The following is an 11973-nucleotide window of genomic DNA, read 5'->3' on the forward strand; positions in this document are numbered from 1 at the left end:
TATTGAAACAATAGAAATTGGTTAATGAGGAAAATGGTCCACTTTGAAAATGAGCTGTTTTTTATTTTTTTTCACAAATTCCTATTGTTTTAATATTGATGCAGGAACATCTGTGTGAATAGGGCGATTTCCCGGTCGATAGGTTCTTGTTTGAATGGATGTGACTCTGGATATTGTTTTGAAGTGAGAATTGTTTTAAACTCAGGGAAAATTTCTTTTAATATTGAGACACCACTGCAGATGTTCTTTAATCTGTTTATTCTGTAACTTCTATTGTTAGCAAGCTAACTTGTCAGTAGGCTATTTACAAACGTAGCTGAGGAGTTGAACTCAGGGCGACCAACAACAACACCAGCTAGTGGTTAGAACAGGACCTGAACCTGCGACCTTTGGATTTCGAGTCCAGCGCTCTAACCACTCGGCCAGTCTGCCTCCATAAATAAACAGCACAGTTTAGCAACTTGAAGAACAGTCTTAGTTAACATAATATTCGCTAAAGGTAAAAATGATTTATATACCAGGGTAACAAAACTATAAAAACATTTAGGAAAAAACGAACGTTTTTGATGCAATTTGATCATCATCAACCCTGATGATGACAATACGTTCGGTTCTTTCTTAATGTTTTTATGTGTATGATAGACTTGTTCATCATGATTAAATACAATAGGCGGGAATGCTAGCCAAGCCCAACAGATAAATGTACCGACGCGGTCACAAGTAAACATGCATATTTTGCGATAGATATTGAGCGAGCAACAACAGCAAGCTGAGCCTAGTTAGCAAGTGTAATTTTTTTTTGGAATTTGCACGTTGGTCATTGCAATAAAGACTCGGAAACCCCTAAAGAGTTGTTGGGTATTTACGTTTTTTAGTCTTGTAAATAAATCAAGTAGATGCTGTAAGTAGTGGCTGTATCTGAGGTTTGAATATCGTTAACCTTAAGTTAAAAGCAGGGGGAAGAAGCTTAAAATAACAACCAAAAAATGGAAAATCATTTCAGAATCATTGGAGTTATTTTAATTAGTATAATTTTCAAGCCTCACTTCTGCTAGACTGGTTACCATATATCACTGTTTGTTGCTTTGATGTCTGGCAAACGTCAAAGGACCATACAAAATGCAAATAGCTATTGTGTTTTGTACACAGTCAAGACCAAAACATGTGAACTAAACGATGAACTTGTCAAGCTATTCACTACGCCCTACGCAACCATTTGATAGCTACTGCGCACACTTGGTTTCCTGGCACTGCTATGCTGCATTTTTGAGTCATGAAACAAAGGAAGCTTCTTCACCCCATTAAATATTTCCTTTCTCATTCCTCCAAGCTGACGTTTTAAGCAATTTTTCTTTGTCCCTGCTTTGACAAAGGGCTAATCCTCAAAATGTCAGCTTTTCAAAAATTAATTTTCTAAAGCAGTTAATTTTACTTTATGAACTTCTAGATGATTACCAAGTATGTAATTTACTTACTGGCCGATGCAGCACAACAGTTCAGCAACTAAAAAACTGTGTTTACTATTTAATAAGACTATTATTTTACTTAACAATGTTACTAGTAGATAAGTTTTGGTTACTCAAAGTTAACGATTATGGGCAACTTTCAAAAACACTTTGTAAAAGAGCACAATTGACCGACAAAAAGATTTTATGTTACACCTAATTGAAGAAACGTTGATCCTGTAAAAAGCATACACCATGAGCGATACGACCGAATGGGATTCTGGTAAGACACCATTGGTAAGCTTAGAAGTATCCCATTTTTTATAATCAAGATAAATTAATTCTTTCTTTGAGAGCCTTAAGGTGGCTCAACTGGATTTTCAAGGGGCAACACCGCTCAAGTTTGCGAATTAACTACGTCGCCATTAACAGTGCTATCGAAAAACGATCACCACATTTGTATTAGATAAAGATGAAATTTTTTCATGACCAGTGTTTTATTGGCATTGGAGTTGCCATAGCAACGAAATGACGTCATTACGTTTTTTACTTTCGCTCGTATTCCTCGGCACCAGGAGATTTTTTCGAAAATCGCTCAAAGGAGCTTGTACCACACATGGCTGCCTCGATGTTGGCAAAGTTTGAACAAATTCTATGAGAGCGTTTTCGAAATATTTGGGGATGAAGTTTTCAGGGCTATAAATACAGTCAAAAACATACTAACGAGAAAATGGGGTAATATCTAAAGAAAACGAAGCGCTTGTGAATTGCAATTTCATCTTATAGTAGTTTGATTCCATTTAAAATCGTGGGAAGACAGTGGTGGGGATTGCTTTGGTCGATTGCGAGAAAAAAGAATTTGATGAGCGTGCGTTCCGGTGCTCTCGTTGCCGTTTTTGTTTATAATTTGGTATATGCCTACAAAAGTGATCATAAATTAAAAACCGCTCGATGAATTTTTTTAAAAATTTGACAAACACGAGGTTTGTCGTCAATTGACATAGCTTGCAAGTTTCAAGTTCATTGAAAACATTTAAGGTAATAAAATTGGGCCTCCAATGTACTGATTTTTCTCGCAGATTTCGTGTTTACAAGCGAGTGTCCTCATTATTCACGGGTATTGTTTTCAAGTGTCATATCTACGTGCACCACTCCAGCAGAAAATATCATTTGCATTAAATAGGACGCGCGATTGTTTCTGAAAATTTTTCCGAAGCATGCTAATCTGCCTTGGGGTGAGAATAGCAATGACAATATATGCAGAATAATAGCTTTAGTTTTCTGGACAGAGGTCCTTGACATCAATAGAACGACAAATGCTGTTACAATTTTTTAAGCAATATAAGCATGTTTCGGAAAATTGTTCGGAAAGCAATCGAACGTCCTATCAAATGCAAAAATGAAATTTTTGCTGAAGTCGTGCACGTGGATATGAAACTTGAAAAGAATACCCGTGAATAATGAGGACACTCGCTTGTAAACATGAAATCTGCGAGAAAAAATCAGTACATTGAAGGCCCAATTTTACTGCCTTATATATTTTCAATGAGCTTGAAACTTGCAAGCTATATCAATTAATGACAAACCTCAAATTTAACAAATTTTAAAAAAAATTAATCGAGCGGTTTTAAATTTATTATCATTTTTGTAGGTATAGACCAAATTATAAACAAAAATGGCAACAAGAGCACCGGAACGCACGCTCATCAAATTCTTTTTTCTCGCAATCGACCAAAGCAATCCCCACCACTGTTTTCCCACGATTTTAAATGGAATCAAACTACTATAAGATGAAATTGCAATTCACAAGCGCTTCGTTTTCTTTAGATATTACCCCCATTTTCTCGTTAGTATGTTTTTGACTGTATTTATAGCCCTGAAAACTTCATCCCCAAATATTTCGAAAACGCTCTCATAGAATTTGTTCAAACTTTGCCAACATCGAGGCAGCCATGTGTGGTACAAGCTCCTTTGAGCGATTTTCGAAAAAATCTCCTGGTGCCGAGGAATACGAGCGAACGTAAAAAACGTAATGACGTCATTTCGTTGCTATGGCAACTCCGATGCCAATAAAACACTGGTCATGAAAAAATTTCATCTTTATCTAATACAACTGTGGTGATCGTTTTTCGATAGCACTGTTAATGGCGACGTAGTTTATTCTCAAACTTGAGCGGTGTTACCCCTTGAAAATCCAGTTGAGCCACCTTAAGAACATTAATTGGTGCACCCTGTCTTATCATAATGTTCATTCTGTCACAGACCACAATAACCGGTACTTTATTCTGATTTCAAGGTTAACATTTGGGTGGGCTCATTTATGGTGTATGCCCTTCATGGGTCAACGCTTCTTCAATCAGGTGTAAAAAGGTTGACTAATTGTATTAAAATTAAACATGTAACTGACCATGTGAGTGCTCAGAAATTTACCACATGCTCCTTTCCCAGAGGGACTGCGGTGCCTCCATGCGAATAACAGAGGACTGCTTAATGTCAGATCTGTGGATTGACAGACTGGGATGTTTGTATGGCAGGTATAGTCCTCTTCTGATGGAATTGAATGGTTTTGTATTTAAATGTAACAGCAAGGAAGATAATCCAAGTGACAAAGTGCAATCCAGCCAGAAGGAAGAAAGAGCAATTTAAATGGTCTCCGAGACTTGGTTCGTTGAATCAGTCATTCAAACTTGGAATCCATCAATGTTCTCCCAAAGTACGAAGCTCGCACAAACCTCCACCAAGCAAGCTGCCTGCTGACTGTGTAGAATAGAACAGACCCATGACAAAACTTTGCATGGACTTGGGAGCTTCTTTGTATGCAAACTCCAGGACTGAAACAAAAGACACGATCAACATAAACAGACAGCTTGGCCAGATTTTCAACCAAAAAACTTTCCCTTACACCCCTTCATTCAATTTCTTATAATAAAATATACACGTAAACGTAAATGATTTAATTGATCACTACTACCCAAGGGGTTTTCAGGACTACTCTCACTGAAACAAACAACATTTTACTAAGTAATACTGCTACTGCTACTGCTGTTGCTTCTGCTACTGCTAATTAGTCTACTGCCACTACCACTAAATGTACTTTGCACCACTGACAACAACACCAGCAAATTTTGCCAAAAAATGCAAGATAACTGTGAGGATCATGTCTTCAGTTAAGGTCATAATTTACCCTGAAATAGAACTGAACATAGATTTTTAACCAAACTTCCCCTACTGCATGGTTTATTACTTAAAAGGAACTTAAATTTTGAAATAAAAAAGGGGGGTCACCAGATTCGTTTAGGAGTGGGAAGACCTTGTATATTCTGTATAATCCCTTTAAAATTCCTCTGCGAGTACTAGCAAAGTACACGTTTTTAGCGATAATTTATTTTTCAAACACAAGAATTGATCCGTTTTCATTTTACAGAAAGAATTTGATCGCTACACCCAAAATATGAGAAAAAATTGATAGGTCACCAGACTCATTTACGAGAAAGCGACAATTTACTTCTCTCACAAACTGAGCCACATGGTAAAAGCTGCCATTTAAATGTTTATGTGTGCACGCTAATTATGCGTAAAATTCTGCGCAGTAAGGATGCCAAATGCAATACAGGGCAATGACATAAATATTCTTTATCATCAGTTCATGCAAAAATACAGGTTTGAAACACGCTGTATGTAACGGTAATGTAACACTATTATTCATCTCAGGCTCAGGGAACATTGGTGAATACATGCAAAGACAAAGTTGAGGTAAATATTCACCAATGTTAACTGTGTTCTGCTGTCTACATTTGTCAGCTGTTCACTTTGTTTGGTTCTGATTTTTCCATTGTTACAGCTTTCATTCACACATGCATCAATAAGGCAACAACCTTTCCTGCAAGTGGTTAGAATTCCGAGCCCAAGTGGCATCAAACCTTTTTTTTCTTTCAGATGAATTTGTATTGATTTTGTTTTTCTCGTTTTATTATCCAATTTTGTTTTTAATTTTAGTTTTTTATCTTCTTGTTGCAGAATCAAGCTCTTTCTGATGATGCCCCAAATAGAGTAATTGGGTCATTTGTGCTTGAAATACTCACAAAATGCTTAAAAATTCAAGTGAAAAACTCATCGGATAATTTGCCTTAGCCACCCATGGCTCTTCAGTGGACAGTATTTCCTGTTTGGATGGCACTTTCTCGAAAATTTCTAAACTGAAAGCAAGCCCAGTTATAGACCAACAACTGCAGCAAAAAGATAAGTAAAGGAGAAAAAGGAAAGGCAAGAAAAAAAAAATGAAAAACGAAAAGCCTAGAGTGGTAGGGCACTTTCTCGTCCAAAAACATATATCTCAAAATTGTGATTTGTGCGCATGCCTGAACAACAATGACCTAAACTCCGATGACTGTGGAAAGAAAGGCATGCTTCCAGGTTGCAAGTGACTTTTTGAGAGACAAACTAACTCCCGAGTTAGAAGTTCGAGTTTGATTTCCAGTTAGGATTTTTGAGTCAGGATTTTTTTGGCGAAGCAAAACCCATAACAATAATTGAAAGCCAACCATAAACAGGCTAACCAGAGTGTATAGTAGGCTAACCGGAGTGCATAGTAGGCTAACCAGAGTGCATAGTAGGCCAACCAGAGTGCATAGTAGGCTAACCAGAGTGCATAGTAGGCCAACTGGAGTGCATAGTAGGCCAACCGGAGTGCATAGTAGGCTAACCAGAGTGCATAGTACAGTAAGTGGCGGAAATCTTGAAGTTTTGCTTGTTTTGCTGATTTTGTTTCATCCTGACTTGGAAATTCTAACTCAAAAATCCAACTCGAAATCCTAACTCGAAAATCCAACTCGAAAATCCAACTCAAAATCCTAACTCGAAAATCCAACTTGAAAATCCAACTCGAAATTCTAACTCGAAAATCCAACTCGAAATCCTAACTTGAAAATCCAACTCGAAATCCTAACTCGGTAAATAGGCAACCTCACTTTTTGAGTAGTTTGAAGCTTTTAAAATTAGCTCATAAATGACGAGAAAATGTCAAAAAACATCCAAAAATGCAGTGTTTTCAAAAATCTCCAGGAGTCAATGGGTTATTACTTTTCCTTATCTATCCGGCATATTACATCTCTGTAATTATTATACTACATGTAACTATGGCAAAATCAAAAAATGAAAAACTCACCAAATCTGTTAAACATGTGGTCCACTTGGTTTGTTCTATCTTGGTCTGTTTTCTTTTTGGTGAAGATGTGTACGTCCTCTTGTCAGGAATGCAGGTCCTTGAAGATAAAATGCATACTCTAAGTTCAATAAAACCATACTTATTACAATTGGGAGCAGTAGTGTTGGAGCTTCCCTTGTAATTTTAAAGGTCCTCTATTGTGGCAGATGCTATTATTTTGGTAGCTAGGGGCATTGTTCCTAATGTTTGTTCTACTGTTCACTTTTCAGCCCTAGCTGAAATTGGAATGCGATTATATGAGGGTTTTTAGACTGTTTGCCCAGACTGAGATTGCCAGCTTGAAACCAGGCTGGAATTTTCAATCCAGGCTGAAACTTCCTTCATGTAATAATAAAGTATTTTTTCGTTTGTCTCACGACATAGTTACGTGTGATGGAGATTGCAACGTTTTGACTGCACACTGCTAGTCTTTATCAGGCGATAAGGTCGACTGGATAGCGTGAACTTGTATAAAACATGCTGCTGCACTGTGATTGGTTGGTTTTCAACAGCTGTGATTGGTGCACTGCCACCAACAAGGCTTCTTTCGTATTTCTCAGGGTACTGATGCAAAGAGAAGGTCAGCTCTCACCTACCGGTAATTGGTGATGTCCTTGACCCAGAAAATCATGTGCTAATGTAGAGTGCCATGTTCCTGAAACTTGAAGTACATGTAATAGAAGAAGGTGAGCACATTCCTCTCTTTGGGATCATCCGTGTTTCCAAACAGGTGCTGTACCCACCGATTTGTGTTTGCTCCTGTGAGGTAGCTTCTGGCTATCTGCTCCAGGATGTGTGCAATATGTTTCCTTTTTGTTATGGAGAAGTTGGTAGGCACATGAGTGTACTGTCGACACGCACCTTCGAGGAAGGGCGGCCGTGGGAATGTCTACTCGCTTGGCCATGAAGGACACTCTCGCACATCGCTGTTTTGAAGTAGAGAGATGCCCACAACTCACACACGAACCCTTAAATTGGCTAGCAGTGTAGATCTTGTAGAGATAGGGCTTCCAATACCCTGGACTCAAATTTAGGACATCAGGATTCAGAACTGGCCATTAGGAAGTAGCACACCAGTTGCCATTTTGTTATGTCTATGGGGATCAGAGATGTTCTGGAACTTCTCTATACTGTTGCATCATACCAGGTTAAACGGAATGGGCCAGCCCTCTGCCGGTAGCCGTTAAAGTGACACAAATAGCCACCGCAGTGGATGTCCATTAGGGTCTAAGCACACAATCATCATCCAATTTGCAGCCCTCTCATTCCAGCCTTTGGCCATTCCTTGGAGAAGGAAAGGATGCACTAAGCTTTAGCTACTAGCTAGGCTCAACAGAGAAATATCAATGGCTCACGCTCATGAAAGGTCACGAGAAGCTGTATGAAAAGTTGTGCACTTGTTTTCTAAACATTGGCACAAGAGATTTTCTTTGAATTGGACATTTTGAAGCATTGTTAACAGGTTGAAGCCATTATCTCTCTTGCAGAAATTAGTTAAGCAATAAACATGATATTCCACTGATACTGAAGTAGGAGACAACTGGTTGACAAGAGGTATACTGCCAATTAACAATGTGGTGAGTGTTAAGACAGATAAAGAATTGCAATTTGTTTTTAAAACATTGCATGGAAGTTATGGCATAGTTGTCAGACTGCTAGCCTGCTTTAGTGAGAGTGGGTGATAATGTTGCAAAGATTACACATGACAGTGTTAACCTAGTGTTAATCCTTGCGCGGAGCCGAACATGATCCAGGCAGCGCGAGCAATAGCGAATTAGCAATTAAACAGCATGCGGAGTCAACGAAACATAACATCCATCCGAAGGACGCCCAGATCCTCAAGCGTGGTGTAATCAATTACGGCAAGAGGCTTTTCTTGGAGTCGTGGCACTCCACTTTGGACAGCAATGCTATCAACGAACGCAAAGCTTTTCCTCACGCTTATGTGCCATTAATTCAAAATTAAAATGTGGCACTAACGCACAGATTGGTAGCGCGAGCACCAACAAACTTTCAATAACTCTGATGAAGGTGAACAGATGTCACCGAAAATTTAGAAAAGAAAAACAGATCGGCTTAAAATATCTTCTTTAAGTGTTAACCCAGTTTTACCATGCATTTTAGAATGTAGTGTAAAACTATGTTAACTTACTTTGCATTTGGAAAAGACATGCCAATCATTGTTCTTTTTTTTATTTAATGTGATTGTAGCAATGATTTTATGATTTTCAACATTGACAACTGGGTTTAAACCTCTGCCTTATAACTGCTAAGCAAATTCCATCTACTCCGCTTCAAGAGAACAAAAACAGTCCTACAGTATTTGGAAGCCTTTCTTGCTTTTCTCAAAAGTAAACTATATATTGTAAAGAGCATGCATGTGCAAATGACAAATCATCCTATGAATGGACTATTAATTAGGCAGTGAGTAAGTTAAGACTTTTTATGTAAGTCACCATATAAGTAAAAAAAAATTGTATTATAATTTATCTGGCTAGTCATGTAAAAAAGAACGTTTCAGGATAGAAGCCCTTACCATATTTATTCGATTAAACGCCGCCCTCGAATAAATGCCGCCCTCGAATAAACACCGCATTTTAGAGCAGAAATATTAATTAACGCTGCCCTCGAATAAACACCGCATCATGATGCGGTGTTTATTTAAATAATAGACCCAAAAAGCAAATGCAATAGTTATCAAGTTTGAGCAAGCCTAAAATAATTATTTTCCTTGATTGTAACAATGTTTTAAGATATTGAAAATGATTTTTGAGACAAGCACTATATAGCTACAACATGTTCATGTTTTTTACATGTTCGTGTTTTTTTGGTGGGGAGCAGGGATGGCGCAGTGATGAGAGCGCTCAGGTTCGATTCTGGCCCGGTGCCATATGTGGGTTGAGTTTGTTGTTGGTTCTCGCCTTGCTCCGAGGGTTTTTCTCCGGGTTCTCCGGTTTTCCTCCCTCCTCAAAAACCAATATTTTGAAATTCCAATTCGACCTGGACAGAGGACCCGCATGAAAACCAGCTAGCCCTGATGTGGCTTCCTCTCTAAATATAGCAATTTTTTTTTTAAAGTTCAAATAGTCAGTTACCATGCTATTGTTTGCAAGAAATAAAGTGAATTTTAAATAATCGCCGCTCTCAAATCATGAAAAATTTAATAAACGCTGCGGTGTTTATTCGAATAAATACGGTACTTGAACTTTTTGCATATTGTATTTTAACTTTCCTTATTCTCTTTTGTTGGCTGTAACTATAGTGATCCTTAATGTAATCTTAACTGTGTTTTGTACAATTAATGCTTTTGCAAAAGATAAACAAAAGTTAAAGAAATACTCATGAAAGTTTGGAAGAACTCTAAAAAGCAGCTTATGTTCCCCCAGCATTTCTTGTTCTCCCAAACTTGCACTTTTGTTTCTGTAACTCGTTATAGTTCACTACTACATTTTCTCTGATTCTGATTGGTTTAACTTGATCACCTGATGCAATGGTGTTTTTAGTTAGGAAGTTGCCACTTCAAGATTATCATGAGAAACATTAAATCTATCTTTAGGGAAATTTCAGTTGATTACGTTTTGATTCAGGTAAGATATTCAAGATTATAATTTTAACTCGCGGACCAAGGACCACATCCTGTCCATAAACTTAATTTTAGCTCAGGTTTTCTGTGATTACAGCAATACATGTGGTTGATACTAGATTAATGTGAACAAGGTACTTTATACATAATTTGGAGTCGAAACAAACAAAATGAATTCCAATGAGCATGATGTATTTGTCAATGTTAAGCCCTAGGGTGGAGGGGGGGGGGCTACCCATGGGAGATTGACTCAGCCAGCTTTCCCCTGGGAAGGGATTTTGATATTTGGGCACTGCCCCTGGATCAGGGATTTGCCATGTCTGCTATCTCTAACAGAAAAAATTTCTCCTGGGTGAAGGGATTTGACATTCACTAGAACTAGGTGCCCAGGGGTGGGGAATTTGACTCTGGCTTCTACGAAAATGTCAAATTCCCCTGGGTTTGCCCACAGGCCGACCACCCTATGTGTTCGTGGTTAATAATTGTTGACATAAGGTCATGTTGAAATCAATGGCGCGTATAGAAGATATATAGAGAAACATTATGTCGCCTTCGATTTACTACAAAATATAAAGTTTACTTTAAATGATTCAATAAAAGTTAAGATGAAATGTTAAATGAGTCTTGTGTCGTGTTCTTTTGCCGCCCCGAGCCCTTTAAGCCGTTATTTTTGCGAGATCATTTAGCGACCGTTAGAAGAGAGAGAAGAGAGAACAAGGCAGGCAGCTTTACCGCCGGCGGTCGCGACCTTGTCTAATTCAAGCTGGAACTGACGCTAAACCATCAAAATTCTCGCCTTGAAAACACCGTCATCCGATCGACTAGATATTTCTCTGTCCTTGTGCCGAATTAGATCTTAACACTTCCAATATTTTTCGAGAAAAGCGATCCCGAAGTTTCAAAAGTAGCTTTCTCCATATGATCAGTGCAAAATTCTGGATCAAAGGAATTTGAAACATGCAAATAACAAAAGAAAATTTGACACATCTGTCAAACATCAAACGAACGCCCTTTGATGTTTGCGTTGCGTTTGATGTTTGACAGATGTGTCAAATTTTCTTTTGTTATTTGCATGTTTCAAATTCCTTTGATCCAGAATTTTGCACTGATCATATGGAGAAAGCTACTTTTGAAACTTCGGGATCGCTTTTCTCGAAAAATATTGGAAGTGTTAAGATCTAATTCGGCACAAGGACAGAGAAATATCTAGTCGATCGGATGACGGTGTTTTCAAGGCGAGAATTTTGATGGTTTAGCGTCAGTTCCAGCTTGAATTAGACAAGGTCGCGACCGCCGGCGGTAAAGCTGCCTGCCTTGTTCTCTCTTCTCTCTCTCTTCTAACGGTCGCTAAATGATCTCGCAAAAATAACGGCTTAAAGGGCTCGGGGCGGCAAAAGAACACGACACAAGACTCATTTAACATTTCATCTTAACTTTTATTGAATCATTTAAAGTAAACTTTATATTTTGTAGTAAATCGAAGGCGACATAATGTTTCTCTATATATCTTCTATATGCGCCATTGATTTCAACATGACCTTATGTCAACAATTATTAACCACGAACACATAGGGTGGTCGGCCTGTGGTTTGCCCCCCACTCTGGGGGTGCATTGACACCTCAATTGCCACATAATTTTCCTAAATGACCACGACATTTTTAAAGTCAAATTTCCTGCAAGAGTTATCTTAAGCTTGTCACGTAGGTGATAAGCTTTTACTTGTACTATACCTAACATTAAG

The 11973-nt window shown here is 38.2% G+C and overlaps 1 long non-coding RNA gene across 2 annotated transcripts; it reads right to left on the reverse strand.

The window, feature by feature from the left end:
- Positions 1-243: 243 nt before the first annotated feature.
- Positions 244-10672, reverse strand: LOC144640675 (uncharacterized). Of its 2 annotated transcripts, none has more exons than XR_013568425.1 (3): positions 6610-7222; positions 3653-4276; positions 244-1802 (listed from the first exon to the last, which is right to left on the reverse strand). It is a non-coding gene; the product is annotated as an uncharacterized LOC144640675 (long non-coding RNA). The 2 variants fall into 2 exon arrangements; XR_013568424.1 differs by lacking the exon at positions 244-1802 and adding an exon at positions 7245-10672 and having other exon boundaries at positions 1966-4276; positions 6610-6706.
- Between the last annotated feature and the right edge of the window lie 1301 nt (positions 10673-11973).

Source organism: Oculina patagonica, unplaced genomic scaffold, assembly GCF_052425735.1.
Source record: "Oculina patagonica isolate OP01 unplaced genomic scaffold, crgOcupat unplaced402, whole genome shotgun sequence".
Taxonomy (NCBI): Eukaryota; Metazoa; Cnidaria; class Anthozoa; order Scleractinia; family Oculinidae; genus Oculina; species Oculina patagonica.